Source organism: Epinephelus fuscoguttatus, linkage group LG5, assembly GCF_011397635.1.
Source record: "Epinephelus fuscoguttatus linkage group LG5, E.fuscoguttatus.final_Chr_v1".
Taxonomy (NCBI): domain Eukaryota; kingdom Metazoa; phylum Chordata; class Actinopteri; order Perciformes; family Serranidae; genus Epinephelus; species Epinephelus fuscoguttatus.
In genome coordinates, this window is record NC_064756.1 from 41,016,875 (window position 1) to 41,037,507 (window position 20,633).

General features: G+C 42.1%; 1 protein-coding gene across 2 annotated transcripts in view; it reads left to right on the plus strand.

Moving 5' to 3' along the window:
* LOC125888977 (melatonin receptor type 1B-B-like) overlaps nucleotides 1-20,633 on the plus strand; it is a 145,355-nt gene that overhangs the window by 44,780 nt on the left and 79,942 nt on the right. The window lies entirely within an intron of this gene.

A 20,633-nucleotide genomic window follows, 5' to 3' on the forward strand; every position in this document is an offset into this window, starting at 1 on the left:
GATTAATTGATACGATGAAAACTGTCTTAGTTTTAGACTGAGGTAAGCTTGTAGTTACACGTGAAGCGCACGTCGGTCGATGTGGAAACAGAGGAGTAGGAAACGGATGAGGTATGCTTAAATACTTATTTGAACGGAACTGGAGTGTGTTCAAGGCGTGGTCTTGTTCCTGAATTTAGTTATAAAACTTCATACAAAGAGTTTGTGTAGCAGGTAAAAACCCTGTAGTATGTCTGCCATGACCTTGTTCAGGATGACTATGGCCATGTGAATTCTGATGTAATTTACTATCTCAACTAATTTGATAAGTTGGCAGTCCTGTGTGTTGAGAGAAGGCAAACTGACAAATTCACCACCCCTCATGTGACAAGGATAATGCTAACAACTATTGTGCTGATTGCACACTTTGACACATCTGGTGGACAAGGGTTGCCCTGGAATCAAATAAATTTTAGCTCAGCAAGAAGAAATATAATGATTGATGCCGTTTGGTCTAGACAAAAAACATTGTTTCCTTTTAGTTCTGGTCCAGTTCTAGTTTGCTCTGACTTTTTCTGAAACAATCATGATGGGTTTTTCAGGACAGGGATTCAATCCAATACTAGTCTGAGTGGGTGGAAGTTCGCTGCATAGATCAGCCTCTTATTGGGCGGGACGAGCCACCCTCTGAAGTCCTGCCCTACCACCTCCGGTTGTGTAGCAGTTTTCAACCTTCAACACGTCCTTTACTAACTTTTGTGGTGTTTGATCTTGCGGGGATGTAGCAATTTTTCTGCCATGGTTCGCGTCCTGTAGGCAATATTTTTGTGGGTGTGTTACACCAAAACCTGTTTCCCCCGGCAATATTTTTGCAAGCGCACCATTGCTGTGGCATCGCCCAGAACGATTGTGATTGGTTGAAAGAAATACAATCAGTCGGGGTGTTTTTTTCTCCAATCTTAAAGTTAGAGTCGGCCCAGCCAGACCTTTCTTTCCTTGAGAAAGGTCTGGTGAGCGAGACTAATCCAATACAGACAGATGAGGAGGCTGCAGGATGGATTCAGTGGTGTACTGTGAAAAGTTTAATTGTACAGACATAAAGAATCCAAGTTGGATGGTAGGTTCAGCAGGGAGACAGGCAAGAAACAGAAAACTGAACTGCAGTGATTACAAACTGGCAAACAACTGAGCTGGTATTTATATAGTTGGATTTGATTAGAGGGGATAGGAAGCAGGTGTGTGATTAGTTGATGCAGTTAAGCAGTTAGCAAGGAAGGTCAGAGCTGAGTTCAGCCCGACATAACGTAACAGAAACACTGATGCATTGAACATCCTGTTGTGTCACACTACCTTTTAATATGTCAGGGTTTCATTCCGTTTGATTTAAACTGGCTTTATTGGCATGGGAAACATACGTTTACATTTCCAAAGCAAGTGTGAAATAAAAATAAAAATTGTATGTATAATAAGTAAAGATCAACCATAATTTGGTTTATATACATGTTGCTGCTGATTATTGGGTTACACCTCTGACACACCAACCAAATGAGAGAAAATACATTTCAAAGCCTGTTTCATAACATTTTGAGGAAACACGTTTAATCTGGAAACCGGAGCAAAATGATACACATACATTCAATCTCTGTCTCATTTCAAAAACAACCAAGATGGCTGCTGCTATGTCTCACTATAAAACAAACTGGACAGTATAGTTTCATTAAAAGAATAATAATTAACATGACTTAAAGCTTTTCTTGAGAAGAAAGGTTTTGTTTAATCAATTTACATTTTTCAGTTGCTCAGCGGTTGTTGTTTTTTTTCCCTTGCTTTGTGTCAAGTCCCACCCTAATGTGCTGTGGTTTTGACTGGCACTGAAGTGCTGTGATTGGCCATCTACACCTGGCGCACCTGTTAATAAGGCCCCTGGGAAATTGAAAATGAACTGAACAGTTTCAGACTAATGCGCCTTTTGATTTAGACCATAGACTGTATATAAAAAATGGACAGCATAACAGCAAACTGAAGCCAAAACATCTTGATCGCTCCTTGTTGGCTGGCTGTAGTATACAGTATAACTCTGTCCCCTCCATGTTAGCGGATGGGACATGGGCCAAACAAAAAACTTGAAGTAGCCTACATGTCAAATAAATTTTTCCCAAAGATAGTTTCTGACATTTTAGCTAGTTCTTATCATGCAAATGTATGTTCAAGTTTTCATTTTTCTAATAAGTTTGACTATAACTAGTTATTTCATATTAAAAAATGGGGATTGAAATCATGAATGACAGCTGTGTGTGCCAATAGGTGTGCTTGCTGCTCACAATTATATTCAATTAATTTAATATACTTTTATATACTTTATTAATCTCAGAGGGAAAATTCAATTTTTTCACTCTTGTTGTCAATTACACACAGGTCCAAACACACAGGTGCACAAACACATGCACACACATGCACACACATGCACAAACAGGACCTATATACATACCTATACATAGACTATACCTATACATACCTGTTAGGGTTGGGATCTGGATCCGGTTCTTTTTCGGAACCGGGTCCAAAGTTCCCCATTCCGGAACCGGTTCCTGCAAACGGTTCCAAGATTGTAAAAAAAAACCCGTCACGTGCATTTCCATTAGAGTGCGGCACGGCCGCATATTTCTGTCCGAACCCGACAGAGCCTGACATTATTTAATTACAAAAGCACTGAGTTTGTGTCACACACTTATTATGGTTACAGGCTATTTAATAGGCCGGGCATGCGCCGTGGGTGCTCAGCGGAGAGGGAGACCTCCGTGTTTGAGACGGGAGCGGGCGGCGGGGGGTTCGAGGCTTCAAGCGAGGGGAGCGGTAGAAACAAACAGCCAATGTGTGTGTGTGTTCTGTTCAGGTGTTGTCATGTAAATGACCAAAACTGAGAGAGAGAGACACAGTGGCAAAAAAGGTTGCAATGTAATACCAATGGGCAACTGTGCATGGTCAGTTCATATTCATTAAAAGTGCTTGTTTCGCCACGGACAGGCTCAGATTGTTATTATGAGTGTATGGCCATTATGTAAAAGACCCTACAAAGAAATACAAATGTTCTTCTTACCTTTCGCTGCCCTGCTTGTCATTGTTACCAAGTCTCACTCAAAGAGATGCCTCAAAGGGTGCAGATGACCCCAGCCCAAGGCCGAGGGGGATCCCATGAAAAGGACTATGGTTGACCATTAACTTGGATCAACTACAACAATTTACTTTACATCAAAACACATTTCATTTTCTGGAATGGTGTGTGAAGAACTCACTTGTGTGAGTGAAGAACTTGATTCACAGAACTCACAACTGTTGTTAATGTAAACATGTTAGGCGGACAACAGCCTTATGAGTTAAGTCAGAATGCCTCACCAAAAATCAGGGGCTCCTAAAGGAAAAGTCAGGGTATAGAGAGAACAAGAACATTAAAGGAGCAGAGGGGCAATGACCAAATGTAAAAATGGCAAAAAATATGAATAAGAGCTGGTGAGAAGTGAGGTAAAATACTTTTTTATCAAATAAAACCTGCTGTGTTGGGCTCAGTTTTAAACCTACAGTGAAGGCAAAGGTATCATATCAAACTAGAGGACACGAGGCATCCATTAGTAACAGCCACGTTAAGGGGTCTAAATAACACTCTAAAGGTACACTAAATTTTGGCAAGGGAAAAAGGAACATTATCATTTATCAAAATGGCATATTTAAATATTTTTTGCAGTTGTCCCTAAACAGTCTTGAAATTGCCTAAATTGAGTTAGAACTAGAAAACCACGAGTAGAACATACTCTTTACATTATTTCAGTTCTGCACACAGTTTGACCAATATTTGATTAAAGTAGCCTCAAAATTGAATTAATAATATACACCTGGAGGAGGTTTATGGGTTGATGCTGGTTGACAGGCAGGTAGGAGGGTTTTAGTGTTACGGACTCTGTGAGAGGACATGAGTTCCAACCTCCAGACTAACATGTTGCAGATTAATAAAGAATTCAGACGTTAATGAAGATATTTTTCTGCTTCTTAACAGTGAGCTAGATATGTCAGAGTTTACAATAAACCGGGGTACAAATCCTAGTTGTTTCAGATTAGTTATTTGTGGTGTCAAAGTTTTTGAGGGCATAAATAGAGAGATGTTGAGCTTTTCAAATGATGATCAGTAAGTGTGTGCTCATAAATCACCCCTTAAACCTGTCAAACACTGCTGGAGAAATTATAGATTGTAAGTGTGTAGAAATTATTTGTAGCTGTAGAAAAAAGATGTCTAAATGACATTTTTATACAACCTGTCACCTTGATTCTAATTTCTGATACAGGAATTAGCCTCATTGGACTAAAATACTGTCAACTAAAACTATGAAGGATAAAAATGACTAAAATGTGACTAAAACTAATAAACAATTTTGTCTCAGGACTAAGACTTAATCTAAAATAGGTGTCAAAATTAACACTGCTGTGGTGCGTTTTGTTTGTGGTGTGAAGGAAAACGAACCAACCACAGGATTTTATAATAATAGATGATTTTAGCAGGACTTCAAAAGCTATGCCAAATATAAATCCATCTGCTAATCCTGAAATCTGTCCATGATCTCATAATTGATCCTGATAAAGGCCACATATATCCCATGACCTGTTTATGCTAATGCATACATGTAACCATGGTAACATATATGCATTGTCAGTGAGGGTATTTTCCCTGATTGAAAAGCTGTTAAAACTGCCATCATTGCATCCAACTCTGTGTACTTTGTTCATCAAGTCTATTAAAAAATGTGTGACAGTGATCCCACTGTATTAATCCCCAAGTCATTAAAGCATGCCTTTTTTCTATCCTGTCTCTATGTTAGTCATTATTCATACCATGCAATTGATTTGCAGGCTAATAATAGCCTATTAATAATGCTTACTATCAGTTATTTATCTATGAGCTTTTTGTGAAACCAAAGAACAGAAATATAAACACTTCAGAAGCATTTAAGTGCTGCTGCAGAATTTTCTGTCATTCACCAGAATTTGGTTTCCCCACATGGGTCCTGATGATGCAGGATGACAAACACCAAAACTGTCCAATCAACGTCAGGAAGTTCTACCACTTCCTGTTTACTCCTCTTAATACATTTGCAAAAAGTCAGTGTGAAGAAGAACCAATCTAAAACTAAAATGGAACAGTGTTATCATTTTTTTTCCTCTGGTGCAAACCAAATGAACTTAACTACAAGTGTTATTTGTATGGTCCCCCTGCAGGCTGTGACCAGGTGCAACCCTGCTTTGTTTTTTGCCCAAGTGTGGTCACGACATCTGGATGATTTGGTCTATTGCATTTTACATCAACAATAAAATGTAGATCTAACAGGGTTGAAGGAGAATAATTACACCAAAAAATAAAATTAACTAACTACACCATAGCAACCTAGAATTACTTAATCATTGAAAAGCTGTGCACAAAAGCAAACAGCAGATGGAAATCATTTACTGGAATGGCTATATTTTGTTTGGTTAAACATATGGAGCTTGAGTTTCCCGGCACGGCGCAGGGTGGCGAACCCTGCGCAGAGCTAGTTTCGAGCAGCGCAGCCCGAGGCGCGCTCAGTTTGGTAGTTTGGCAGACTGAGAAGCGCTGAGATGGGTGTGGCGGCGCAGCAGGGGGAGGTGTCGACAGATCCAGCTTGGCGCAGTGACAGTTTCGTGCCAAAAGGCTTCGCCAAAGGTGCGCTAAAAGCTCGCCAGCTGAAACCAGGTCTACTGTCAGTGCAGGTGGAGCGCAGCCGGTGTAAGCCGAAGTTTGGCTGACCGGCGGACAGTGTGCAGACGTCACCAAAACCTCACAGGCAAGTTTCCAGAATATCAGGCACATTAACAATGCAATAAATACCCCAAAAACCACTATTCAATGCAACTATCTGCAATCAGCACATAAATGTATCTCTATATCGACTGTCCCGTCACATCTGATGTCAGATCAAAGGGGATTGGCACCGTTTGGCACGTTTGGCACGCGTAATGGAAACCCAACCTGATTTGATTAACACAGCTGCAAACTAGTGAGTTCACATCCCTCTCAGCCAACCACAAACAGCCACAGCATCAGATAGGGAGTATATATTCAGCATCTGTCATCTTAGAAAAGTCAAAAGAAAAGAAACAGAGTGAGACTGCGAGAGAGAAAGAGAGCGCGCGCGCAACATTGATTTACAGTTGTGGTGACCTCCTCCCAGGCTACCTTTGCATCATCAGCCTGTGGAGGTCTGCTCGCAGTTCCGTATATTCGGACACTGCGAGCTTGGACCTGCCGGACCAAAACATCAGTTTCCTCCTGGGAGAAGTTTGGCCATCTGACACCAGGGCCACATCTGTTTGCATGTGTGTGCCCCAACCCCCACCTCCTATAGCCGGTCCACTCTCTCTCTCTCTCTCTCTCTCTCTCTCTCTCTCGCTCTCTCTCTTTCTTGTGTGTGTGTGTGTGTGTGTGTGTGTTCATCTCTCTCGCGCTCTGTTTAGGTATAGCCTATATTCCTGCCTGGCTTGACACATTCGCTCGCGGCTCGTGCAGAAAATAGACCAGATGCCGAAACAATCGCTGCAGCGCCGGCCGTGGATGACACAATCGGTTAACATGGGCGCTGAAAGAAAACTGGCTTCGCTTCGAGGCTATTCGCAGCACTTCCGTGTCCGGTGTGGCCCTGGTGTGACGCTGCTGTTCTCTTCTGCCATGGCCAATTGAGTAAACTCTCATTTTGCCTTTGCGCAGCACATTTAAGGGCGAGGAGAGGAGCTCATTTGATTGGTGTGATGTGTGTAAAACCCACTCCACGCCTTCTCTCCTCCCTCTTTCCGACTTGCGCAGGTAGGAGGGACGGAGGTGGGAAAGAGGAGTAGCTGCGCCAGCGTGCACGGTGTGCCAAACTTGCAAAATCTGCCTGGCCACACCCAGTTGGCGAAGCGCAGGTGCGCTGCGCCTCCTTCTCACCCGGTCTGCCAAACTAGAGGCCATGATCTCAACAAAAACAGTTAAAAAGGAAATGTGGGATTTTTTTTTATGTAAGAGGAAGTGAGTTATACTACCAACATGTTTTATTGAATGTTTGGGCCTTTAAATATTAGAAACAATAAAGCTTTGGTAGAAGCTGGAGTTCTCTCAGTGTAGGCCTGCAGTGTCCTGAGTGTCAGACTTTCTGTCAGCCACTATAACATCTGCAGGAGGAAGAGTGTGGAATCCCACAGTTCTGGGTCAGTTGTCTGTCAATCACCACCTCCTGCAAATACAGAGTCGACAGTTTCCTCTGATGCCAATGAACTTATTGTTTGAAGAACTGTTGGGCTACACAAAGTTTGTTGGTCCTCAAATGTAAATACTTACTGTAACGGGTAAAAGTTTATACTGAACTTTAATGCATGCAAACTGCAGAATGCAGACTGGTGAAGCAACAAAGACAGTCAATGAGTATGTTTACATGCACACCATATTCCTGTATTATTCGGAATATCCTCAATATTACCGTTGCGCGTGAGTCATGTAAACACGTGTATAACCCGATTAAGGTCACATGCTGGTTGGAGAAAATTCCGAATAAGACCCCTGGCATATGCCTGTTTTAACCAGAATATTGTGACATCTATGCACCTTAATCAGAAAATGCCCCGTACCGGAATATTCAGTAACGTCTGCGCATGCTTGATTCGCAAGAAATCCTGGGTTGTCGGTGTTGTTATGGTTATGGCAAGCAGGGAGAACAGCAGAACTGGCTTTGTACCTTCATCCACAGACTGTGGGGGCCTCTAGCTGGCGTGAGCGGCATAAGCTGGAGTGAAAGGTCCATACACTCGTTCGCCTTTTCTTCTCGCTCTCGTCTTCCATTGTTGAGGACAAAATGGATCAGCAGGAGTGTTGTAGTTAAGTTGTGGTGCAAAAGCGCAAGTAGGACAACACAGGGGTATCAGAAACAAACATTACAGCTTCTGTTCATTGTAAACGCTTCTTCTTCTTCTTCTGTATTTCCAGCAGACCAGACGCCTATAGATGTATCGTTGCCCCCCGCAGGTTGAGTGTTGCATTAAATCAGAGCGTTTCTGGTAGGCCAGTAGCCTGGGGTCTTTTCTGGAATACGCCGAAACACGGGAATATGTCAATTAACATGTAAACAGAATATTCCAGTTGCTGCAGCGCATATAAACACCTTAATCGGAATATGGTGTGCATGTAAACATAGTCAATGTTCACTTCAGTTCAGCTCTCCATGTGAGACACTGTAGCAGCACTGTAGCAGGCGTAGAGCCACACAACGAAGCAAACCACAGCACAGAAGATCACAGGTGAGTGGGCCAGTGAACTCAGTTTGGAAAGTTGGGTGACATTCTTTCCAGAAAGCTGCAGGAAACAGGCGAACAGAAACCAGGCAGGTGAAAGCAGAGCTTGTGGTTGAAGGCAGAAGGCATAGTGGTTTACTGGGGATCAGACAAAGCAGGTGAGTCAGAGATGGGCAGGGTTGATACCAAGGAAGCAGTCTGAAAACAAACGCTGGAAAGTCTTGCATGAGGTGAGGAACAATCTGGCAAGGAGTGTCTGTGAAGCGGGCGACTTAATAAGTGACAGGCGGTGATAATCCACAGGTGAGCGTTGTTAGCCTGATGAGGTGGACATGGGGACCTGCAGGAGCGGGAAATGAGTGGACAGGCAATAGGCTGGCAGGTAGGTGTGGTGATGAGGCAGGGTGAATGGAAAATTACTGAATGGGCCTAGGAGGTGGCACGTATAGATGACAAAAAGTGCCCAATGTGACAGTTTACAATACTTTAAGCTTTAGTAACTACAATCTTATTTTAAACATACATTATGTATGAAATCCACTGTATTATCCCTAATGCCTCATCCTGATGTTGTCTGCTAATATACATGAAAACTGCTGCACTGGTGGCTTAGGATAAACGAGATCCCAAATGCACAACCATGGGTGCAGATCTGATGACAAGTTTGGGGGGGACACAAGAATCATATGCTTACCTTTACTGTTTATTTCTCTGAGGAGTTGAAGTGGATATGCTGTTTCTGAGATGAAAGGCTGTTTTGGTGATGTTTTTTATATGTTGATCAAAGGAGAGGTTTTGAGCAAAGATGACACCAAGGTTACGGACATGGGGGGTGATGAGCACAGAGGAGCCATCAGTGGAAAGGGAGAAGTTGAGGGTGGATTTGATGAGAGATTTGGGATATATGATGATGACTTCTGTTTTGTCACAATTTAGTTTGAGAAAGTTTATTTTACACCAGGATTTTATTTCAGTGAAGCAGTTAGTGACGGCAGATTATTTGACCAAGGGGGAGAATATACGTGATGAAGAGGAGGGGGCAGGAAACTGAACCTTGGGGAACTCCTTGGCAGGGGGGAGCAGTGGGGGTTTTGCAGTTGTTTATGCTGATGAACTGGTGTCTGTCAGAGAGGTAGGATTTGAGCCAGGAGAGTGCAGTGCTGGTGATGTAAAGAGTGGTTTCAAGGCGGAAGTGACTGATGGAATGGTTGATGGTGTCAAATGCTTTGCTCAGGTCAAGTAGGATGAGATGTGGTGGGAGTCCTTAGCAGTGCTAAGTTTGCAAATCAGTTTCATGGGGTAGATTGTGTTAAATGCTGAAATCAACAAACAAACATTCTGATGTATGTGCTTGATTAAAAAGTAACATTTAGAATTCAGATATGCAAACCATTCAGTGTAGCATTGTTACTGGCAGTGCTCTGTCAACATCTCAAAAGTCGGTACAGACACTGTCTGAGCAGTAGTGGATTGCTGAGTGAGGGGTGCAGTGGTAGTGTGTGATGGTTACAGGAATTCAATGAAGCTGTTCCAGAATCTAATGGTGTGGGTCAGGATGGTCAGAGCAAAGGGAACATTTTGTGGCTGGGGTGGCTGCAGTCCCTGATGATTGCACTGCTTCTCCAACCAGAAGTATGTGACAGCAGAGGGCGGTAACATAGTGTGGATGCCATATCACCTCATAGTATTATCCTGAGAGCAGCATTTTATTTTATGAAGTGGCAATAACAATTATTGTAATAATGATAATGAATCTTATAATGTATATTTATATTATATTTAAATTGTATATTTATTTCTTCTTCATGCTTCAGCAAAAGAGTGCAAAGAGCCAGTGGCTCAAGCCACTTTAGCCACTCAGTGTGAACATTCCTGATATTCACACATTTAAAGCTGAAGCTGCGCAGTACGACCACTCCTGGTCACTGAGCAGCTGCACTGGAGCTGGTGGGCTATCGGTCCCTTGGTAATGCACTTTAGGGGTGGTAAAGAGGAAAAACAAACCTTTGGGCCACTACTCCTCTGTTAATCCATGGACACTGTTTTCCAGCCAGATAATGAACTGTTTGTTAAAACACAAAGACAGCATGTCAAAGGGCCCTGACACACCAAGCTGATGGTCAGCCATCAGTCAATGTCAGGCCATCATTGAGCATCTGTCGCCCTAGTTTTTGTGGTGTGTCCCTTACTGTTGGCACTAGTTGGCCCTTGTTGGCCTTTTTTTTGCGGATTCAGCATGGGGAATCAGCAGCAGAGTCCGTCGCTGAATGACATCACTCTGACTGGTACTTCAGCTCAATGTACAAGAAGAGAAATGTAAGTGAGGAAAATAAACAAACAAATAAAGTCAAGCGGGTGTGAGATAGGCAAAACAAATGTGTAATATTATTCAACATTCTGACTCTGACCTCGTCATATATTAACTTTTTCTCATGGACTTTACATGTTGACATATAACGTGCAAGGTTCCCTGTGGGTGCATTGGTTGCTGACATCCTTGGACACTGTGTTGACTTTAGCCTGTTAGATGCATTGTCTGTTTTCAAAATACGTTTCAGTTTACACAGGAAATGTACAGTTTGGAGGCAGTCTCTTTTAAAGTTAACACACTACGTCGGTACAACACTGTAAATTTTAGTTTAGCCAACAAAAGCACATATGGTTTAAGGAAAAAAGAACAGAGTTTGGCTTTACAGTCTTACGTGAAGTGAACACTGGCCTCCCGGGTAAAAGTCAGTGGTTGCTGGGCCCATTCACTGCCCCTCCCACCCACTCTGACATCAGAAATCACTGTTCATGCACTGGTGTTTGACAACTTTGAAGTGAGACCAGATTGGTTTTGTATATTATGTTTTTAGCCATTGAGCTCTTTCACAGAAACAGTTTCAGGGCTTAAAGCAAGAAAAAAAATTGTGCCTGAAATGTGGAGCACGGAAGATTTGTGTGCCTGAAATCTGAAATCTTTTCCAGAGCGGGGGGCTTGGTGTTGCGGTCACAAAATGAAGAAATAGATAGATAGATAGATAGTTTATTTCAAACATGTAAAAAACAAAATGATCATACACTAATGGACAGACATAAAGAAAAATAATAATAAAAAAATAAAAAATAACAAGGTAAACATAAACTGAAAACTATAAATCCTGTTTACATATCCGAAAAGGAGTGGGAGGAAGTATAAACTTATTTTATCCCACCTCTTTTTAATAAATTAATAACACTTAAATATTTATAATAATAATATATTCCTCCTATTAGTATAATAATAATAATAGCAATAATAATAAATTCTATTTGTCATATTTTCAATTACCTTAGTTCTATATCTAACAAGACATAAATCTATTACGAAAATATTTATCCTAATAAAATATTATATTATATCGTGGGTTCTCTCCAGGCACTCCAGCTTCCTCCCACAGTCCAAAGACATGCAGATTGGGGACTAGGTTAATTGATAACTCTAAATTGTCCGTAGGTGTGAATGTGAGCGTGAATGGTTGTCTGTCTCTATGTGTCAGCCCTGCGATAGTGGCGACCTGTCCAGGGTGTACTGCTCGCCTGATGTCAGCTGGGATAGGCTCCAGCCCCCCCGCGACCCTCAAGAGGATGAAGCGGTTAGAAGATGGATGAATGAATGAATGGTTACCAGATGTTTTGACTTATAGCTCCTACATCTCTTTTTTGCCTTGGTGCTATTTATTTTTAGAAGCTAAATCATTTAGGCTGTTTGCAAAATTGTATCGCGCTTGATGTGAATTAAACAGGCAGTTATGTCAAAATTTCGCCTCTGGGCAAGCATGTCATCATTGAAATGGATCATATAATGTTGTGGTGGTGACTTTAAAACTTCAGCATAGAGGATTTTTATTGCAACTTTTGTTTCTGTCTGGTTTCTGTTACCTTCAAAATTACCGCTGGCTTACCAGAGCCTCTCCTGCTCTGTCTGTGCTCTGTGTCTCAATGTGACATGATGTGAAAGCATGCACAGGCATCAGTATTGATTGGCTATCACTTGTGCTGTGTAACCAATCAGAGGGGGCTGTAGGCAGGACATTGTTGCAAAGGCCAGTGGGGACTGCAGGCAGGGAGCGAGATGGCTGTATCAGAGCCAAAGGAGCGAGTTTTAAAATACATTTATTTGATCCGTTATCAATGAAAAACATCCGATGCCGATTATGGTAAACAGTAGGTTGTGTTTACTCGCACACTGTGCGCCTAAATCATTTTCCCAGTTCGCACATATATATATTTTTAGTAGGGGTGCAACGATACACGTATTCGTATTGAACCGTTCGGTACAATGGCCTAGGTTCGGTACACACGATGAAACGAACAAAACGCAATTTTATTTATTTATTTTATCAACTTCTGACAATGCGCTCTGTGCTGAAAGCTCAGTGGATCTGCGCTCGACTATGCCGCCTTAGGCTGCATTATCGAGTGCAAGTATATATTTGATTTAAAATTTCTTTAAAAAGAGTTTCAATGAAATGTTCCACTTTAAGGAGTGGTGGAGTGCTAGTAGAACCTTTACACAGCAGAAATTTGACTTGCCACAGAAAGAAATGCACAAGTGTACAGTTGCTATTAATTTTGTTACTCACATCTGCACTTTTACTGCAATTACTTATCAAAATGTCTGCTGTGGAAAACATCTATGGGGAGGATAATGATAAATGATGTTAATGTTTCAGTCTTATTATTGAGGACTAAATTATAATATTGAGCTTTGCTGTAGCCTGATCTGATAGAGCTTCATGCCCACAGGCTCTCTATCTGCACATACCTTCATACAGGGTTTACAAGTTCAGGGAAAATGTACAGCATAAACACCAAAAATCAAGATAATTTGTAATTTAGTTCAAGAACACCTGAGACGCTTATGAACTTTTCAAAACAGGGGAAATGATGTGTCAGATGACCAATCAATAAACAGATGTTGCCATCCCTTACAAAAACGAAAGCATGGAATATATACCGGTATGTGGGACCACGCACTAGGAGCCTCCTCTCTCCTCATTCCTCGTCTCCTCTGAGACACATTTAAAGGATTGGAACCTCCTGGGTAATGGCAGACCATGATTGATTTTTGGTTCATGGGCTATAGGATGGAGGGGCTAGGAAATATAATTAGTAGAATGGAAAGCACACACAGGATTTGAGGTAGTGATTGCTTAGCAGTAAAGTAAAAGTACAATTACTGCTATAAAAACGACTCAGTTAAAAGTGAAAATTACCATTAGAGAGACCGCTTCAAGTAAAAGTTAGGGTTGCCACCCGTCCCGTATAATACAGGAGTTATATAGGAGTTTATAGATTAATAAATCCTCATGTGCACCTGATTCTGTTTTACATAGTCATTGTGGAGCTGGGAGCACATGCATGCGCTTTGTTCCCACTCCCACAGTGAGACATGAATTGATGCAGAAACATCCTTAAACCTGTTTGTTTATTGATGTGTGTGCAATCTAAACCACTCATTAGACCTGCCACTTAAGAGACAGTCTGTCATTACGCGTGACCATTACACACAGCTGTGGCTATTAATAGCGCCCGTACCACTAATTCATCACATGCACCTGTAAACCATCATTGCGGACATATTGCAATCATCAGTATTACACTTCAGACAAATTACTGACGATTAATTTATAGCGCTATTGCTGCACAATTCAGAATAAAATCAAAAGGAGGAAAGCAGGAGGCTGCTGCAGTGGCTTGACTAAGGGTGCCTCAAAGGGACAAAATAGCAGCACGCAATTAATGCAGTTAAAAAAATCGCATTGTGATTAATCCATTAATGCTGACAGCCCTAGTTACTACCCACACCTGTTGCTTGAAGCAGTTAACTTAAAGAAACGTTCAGTTGAGCATATACGTTGAATATAGACAACAAACAAAGTCTCTTCAAGCTGTTCAAAGATATCTTGACTTAGACTAGACCCCACTTGAATCTGGTCCTGGATTTGCTCAGATTTGGATTGGACTCAATTTAAGTGGTCTTGACTTCTTAAGCTGACAGTTAGCACCATGAACAACAGACGTACTGTATGATTCTGAGGTCTTGAACACAAGTGTTTAAAAGCTTCTTTGGTGGAGAACACTGATCTGCAGTGTGCTGGTGCAGCAGCAGCCACATCTTTATGGCTTGTATTGTGTGTGTATGTCAAGTACTGTCATTTAAGCTTTAATGTGGACCCAACATCACATGATCATGCAAATGTTTTGAAACCACTGTAGAGCACTGCTGAATGTCTCTCATCCTTTATCCTCCTGTTGCTTGCTGTAGAAAGCATTCTGGTCCAGTCCAGAAGTTTGCTGTGGTGCTGTGAATTTACTGAAGTATGTCAGCACACTGGTGAACTTACAGACAAAGAGCGGATTTGAGCTGCTGAGCTGACACAGAAATACAAGCACTTATATACAGCAAAAGGAGGCAGGAAGGACACCCAGTCAGCATATGAAAACATCAAGGAGGCAAACCAGTAGGGGGGATAGAAGCTTCTCCCAGACACCACTCCATTAGCAAATCTGCACTGTCCAAATGTGCATTTTCTTTATCACCCTTCCCCCACGTTCCCTCTACTTCCACTTCCTCCTTCCTCTCGTATTCCTCCTCATTCTCCTGTCTTTCCTTGTACTTGACTGTCACCATCAATCAGTAGCAAGCTTTGTCATCCCTGCCAGCTGAGGTGTTGCAAAATTGAAGGAGAGCCTCACCTCCTCAACTACTGGCTTCCATTTCAAGGGCCTTGTCCCTCGATGGCTGGGGGGTGGAAGGAGGTCTAATAAAGAATGTGACCATGGAGAAAATGAGGGAAACAAAGGGATAGGAGGGACCAGATGAGATAATAGAGAGGGGAATGGAATGTCAGGTAATCAGGGGGAAAAGGGGGGAGGGGGGTCTCTAACAGTATGTGAGGGAGTGTGTGGGACAAGGACATGGTAGGTCACACAGACATTTACAGGCTGAAGGGGGCAGAATGTCAACAGTAAACCCATGTATACCCAGGGTGCACTCCTGTCCTGTGTGTTGTATTGGAGAGCTCCGCTGCCTTGAAGCATATACTGGAATATTCTAAAATCATATTTGCTTCTGCTGATGTATGACTCACTTTTAATGACTGTGGCACATGGGCTTTGCTTACTGATGAATGGCTTCAATTAAACCTTCTGGGCTGTGATAACGCTACCTCCCAGCTACTGATGCTTGCCGTAAGTGGAGAAGGTAAAACAAACTAAACACCCCCTTTGGAATAAGTAGACTGTCCAAAAAGCCAAACCAAAGGAATATAGTGGTGCATGTTCTACAATATGGGTGCACCGATTCATCTGTCAAATATTGGTATCGGCCAGTAGTTACCTTTATGACTATCATCGGCCTATCGACAAATAAGATGACATTCACCAGTGGCAGTGGCTGTTGTGTCAAATTAACTTTGTGTAGAATAAAAAAGCAGAGCTTGAGACTTGAGACTCTATTGTCCCAAGGACAATAGAAAACATGTTTAGGACAAACAAAGATGTTCCCTGGGATGGAAGGATGCAGGGACGCACTAAAAACACACGTGAACAACAAATCCGCATTGAAATCGGCAGGAGCGGTAGTTAACATTAGCTGTTATCAGCCGATGGCTGGAACAGCTAACAAGGTTCATTGAGGTATATATACATATATATATATATATATATATATATATATATATATATATATATATATATATGTGGGTGTGGTGCGTGACGTCAGACGGATGCGCCCCAGGAACAAAGTGAGGCATGTGCTCTGTTGTTTACATCGAGCAGCCACAGTGAAGAAGCCTACGCAGTTCTGTGTTGTTTTTGAGTTATTTCCATCTGTGTAAAAGTCAGACACTGATGAGAGAGGCTGTGCATCATCCCTGCAGTGCTGAAAATTAAGTGCCGTTCTTTAACACAGACAAAGTCCCATTGTTTATGTGTTGTTGCCACAACGAGCTAACACAAGCTAAAGGAGCTAATAGTCTTCGGAGGTCCCTTTACTACGGTTCGGGGGTCTGCCAGCTTGGCGTTGGTAACACTTATTTATCTTATTTACACAACGGCATGTCATTTATGTCCCTACACGGTGCGCGTCTAAAATCCTTCTCTGCGCTCTGTGTGGCGCACGGTGGAGTTCGGCCCTGATGCACACACACACACACACACACACACACACACACACACACACACACACACACTCAAAGACACAGGTGAGCACACAAAAGCGCTGAAGAACTCGTTCCCTTTCTTGAGAATGAGTTCTTTCCCGCTTGCTGCCATGTTGTTTGTGTATCAAGCGCACGGGGGGATGAGTGAAAAGGCTTTTGAAGCAGCTATTTCTTTAAAGATGTTTTTTATGTAAAAGATAGTTATTTTGTTCTTTTATAAATTTGTATGGTTGAATTTTTGCTCATTAAAGGACAGTGAAATGAAGGGCTGAATGACTTTAAAAATAATCAACAACAACAACCCAAACCACAGTAACCTTCACTGCCTAAACCTAACCTCTGTAACTTTACATTAATTACGTAACTGTATGTTAAGGACGTAACATCATTTGTGGGATGCAAATTTGTGGGATGCAAATTTGTGGGATATCATATGAACCATTGTATGAAAATACATTGGAGCTCAGTGTTTCTTGGTCTGTTGAGCTGTGATGGTAAAACAGATTGCAAATCATCTCCAAGGTTTCTTCCATGTTTGTGCAAATAACCCCAGAGGACAAAACTGTTTCTCTGAAACCCCATTTCTTACCTCAATAAACAGTTTATATGACCTCCAGCAGCCTTTATGACCACCCACAGCAATATTGTCAAGCTGTTTAATTATGCAGATGATATGGCTCTGGTTGGTCTTCTCCTGGAAGACAATGCCATATATGAAGAGGCTTACCTTAGCCAAGTCACTGTTCTTCAGGACTGGTGTCCAAGTAAACTGGAAATGAATGTGGCCAAAATGAAAGAACTTATGATTCAAACAAAACCAAATGGAACCAGTCATATCCTCACCATCATACTCAATAACCAGCCAGTATAGGCCTGTAGTCTTTAAGCTCCAGTTGTAGCTCTGTTTCTCTCCATGGAACAGTAGATGAGGGGTTAATCCGCACTTTGATATAGTGTAATTGATAAGCCATATGATAGGTTGTAAGGTTAGGCAGAGCCAGACCTCCATTATGTTTGATGCGTTGGAGGGTAGAGTATTTTAACAGAGGTTGTTTATTGTTCCATATGTACCCACATTCAAGTCTTTTCCAGGATGTTGTTGGTGGCGGTAGGGGAATCACTGCAATGAGGAAATTAACACAAAAAGGAAATTCATTTTGATTACAGCAATCCTAGACTGCAGTGAGGCTGGGAGAGTAGTCCGCCTGGCAAGGTCACTATAAATGTCACTTAATATTGTCTCATAGTTATCTTTTACAGATTTGTTTAGTGAGGGGTATATAGTAATGCCCAAGTAAGTAATTTAGATTGGGATGGTATCATACCACACATGGATGATGTTACTGGCTTGTTATTTAGTGAAAGCAGATGAGATTTCTTTCAATGGATTTTATACCATGAGAATGAGCCACATTCATTAAAGGTTTTGAGAATTTGAGGAATAGATACTTCAAGGTCAGATGTAGGAGCCATATTCATTATTTTGTTTTGTGAGAAGTGTATCTTTTTTGCCCCATTAAAGGTTTATTTGTTGTGTTAATTATAATTAATATTAGAATAATTGGTTATGGTGGCTTCACGCCTTCTTTTCCCATGTTCCTCTCGTTTCCTTTCCACACCTTTATCTTGTCAGGTAATTTGGGACTCAGGTTGGCTCAGGTGGAGCGGCACTACACAGTTTTTTGATCACATTTGATTTGTCCTTAAATAGGTTGTCTTGGAGGCTTGAAGCCGTTTTTCGTTTATTTTTTATATAGTCAATTGGGGCTGTTGTATGAGAATATTTTGGGTTTTCTTATAGAATAAATAAGTTCATTTTTATACAATTCCCGTGGGATCCCTCCTTTTTTCTTTTTCCTTTTTTTTGGTCAATTCAAGCGTGTCTGACTGCAAGCGGCATACTTGAAGCCAGAAGGCAGCAAGACTGGTTCGTATAACTGCCTTAACATTGTCAAAAAACTCCACTGGATGAATGCTGACAGACACAGAGCAGACAATGAAGCCGCGGATCGGAGGTATGTGAAGGAGTGAATGTTTCTGGCGGATCTTTCTTTGTTTCTGTCGGATCGCCCTGGATGGGCTGGTGGGCTTGGCTGTGAAGTGGATTCGTGGATTTGATGGACGGGAAAAGCCCAGGAGGCTTTATTGTTGGAGTTTGTCCCGATCTGGGTGAAGTGGAAGGAGTGACAGCCATAGCGCTGTGCTGCTGTGTATGAACGGGGATGACGTCACGAGCTTCATTCACAAAACGCGCTGTTCTACAGGGATGTTGATGCGCTGTTTCGCTATGTGTGGACTGCCTGCAGTGCTTTTGATGTGTTCAAACTGTGCTGCATTCACAAACTACGCTGTTCTGCTGTGTGCACTGTCTGCAATCCTGCTGATTTACACCAGTTGAAACGCTCTGTTTATCTGCCTGCATAATGGAGGAAAGTGGTTTCTGTGATGATCCTTTGCAGAAATTAAAGGGATCAAGAAGTGCTAAATTGGGTGCACTTACTAAGAAAAGAAATGAAATCGCACAACTTATGGGAAATTATGGAAACTTGGAATTGGTTCAAGCAAAAATGGCCAAGGATTTCTTAAAGTTGCGTGCTGAGTTAAACGAACTCAATGAAAATGTGAAAGGAATGCTAAATAAAATATCTGAAGCTGAAGTGAAGCAGGACCAAACAGAGTGGTATAAACCTAAAGCAGCCTCACTGGATGAATTTGAAGCCCAGATAGAAAAGTGGACCAAAACAGCACAGCAACAGCAGATGAAGAGGAGATTCACTCAAAGGAAACAGCACAGCAACAGCCTCACCCTCAAGTGGATGAGGATGAGATTCACCCATAGGACAGTGTCTCAAATGTCTCTGCAAAGCATTCACACAGGTCATCAAATGCCTCCAGGCATTCAAGCAGATCATCAACCTCCACTGGATGTTCCTCTGCATCTTCGACCAGGCTTAAACTGCAAGCTGAAAAGGCAGCTTTATTGGTCAAAGCAGAAGCACTATCAAAGAGGCAGGCACTGGAACAGGAGGAGGCCAAACTTAAAGCCAAAAAGGAGCAATTGGAAATGCTAACTGAAATACAAGCCACTAGTGCTAAACTGGATGTTTTCACAGAGTTTGAGAACACTCATGGGATGGATAAGGGACCAACAGATGGAATGAATGAGTATTTCAATGAAATGGGAGGTTTTCAGGAAGCCTCAGAGGGGGCTATGGAAATGGTGCCCACCTCCACTGATGTTATCACAATATTACCTGTCACAAAACCAAGCATGCACATTATGGAAGAACAGCTGCGTACTCCTCCTGCTGATATCACAAAGTCGGAAAGACACAGCAGCCTGTTAATGGAAAGTGGTCAAACTGTATACCACCCCATCACTCCAAAGCCAAGCAACACATTGGAGGGGCCTGTTTTAAGACATAAGGGGATGTCCCAACAGCCTCAAATTGAAATATCTGCAACAAGGGACAGACCTGGTGGAGCTGCCAGCCAAGATGAACGTGGAGCCATCCGACACAATGGTGCTGTCATGATGGAAAGTTACGGTGAAACAGCTGATATGAGGGGTGTTGTTGATATCATGCGACATCAAAATATTATAACTGAAGTACGGGTAAAGCAACAACGATTATCGTCATTACCACCTCTCAGCATACCAATGTTCAAAGGTGATCCATTGGAGTACAAGTTCTTTATATGTGCATTTGAACATGGTATTGAGGATAAAACGGAAAACTGCAACGACAGGTTGTATTTTTTGGAGCAGTTTACCATGGAGCAACCCCGAGAATTGGTACGGAGCTGCCAACACATGGAACTGTCCAGAGGGTACAAGGAGGCCAAAAGGCTCCTAAAGAAACACTACGGTGATGATTGCCACAGCTCACATTGATAAAGCCCTCAGCTGGCCATCAATCAAAGCTGATGATGCTGAAGCTCTGCAAGCTTACTCTGTCTTTCTAACTGGATGCTCTAAAATGATGGACAGCACTGAGTACATGGAGGAGATGGATAATCCAACCACCATGAGGGCCGACCTCTCTAAGCTGCCATATAAACTTAAGGAGAAATGGAGAGGCTTGGCATATGATCTACAGGAGAAAAACGGACGGAGAGCTACATTTACAGATCTAGTTGACT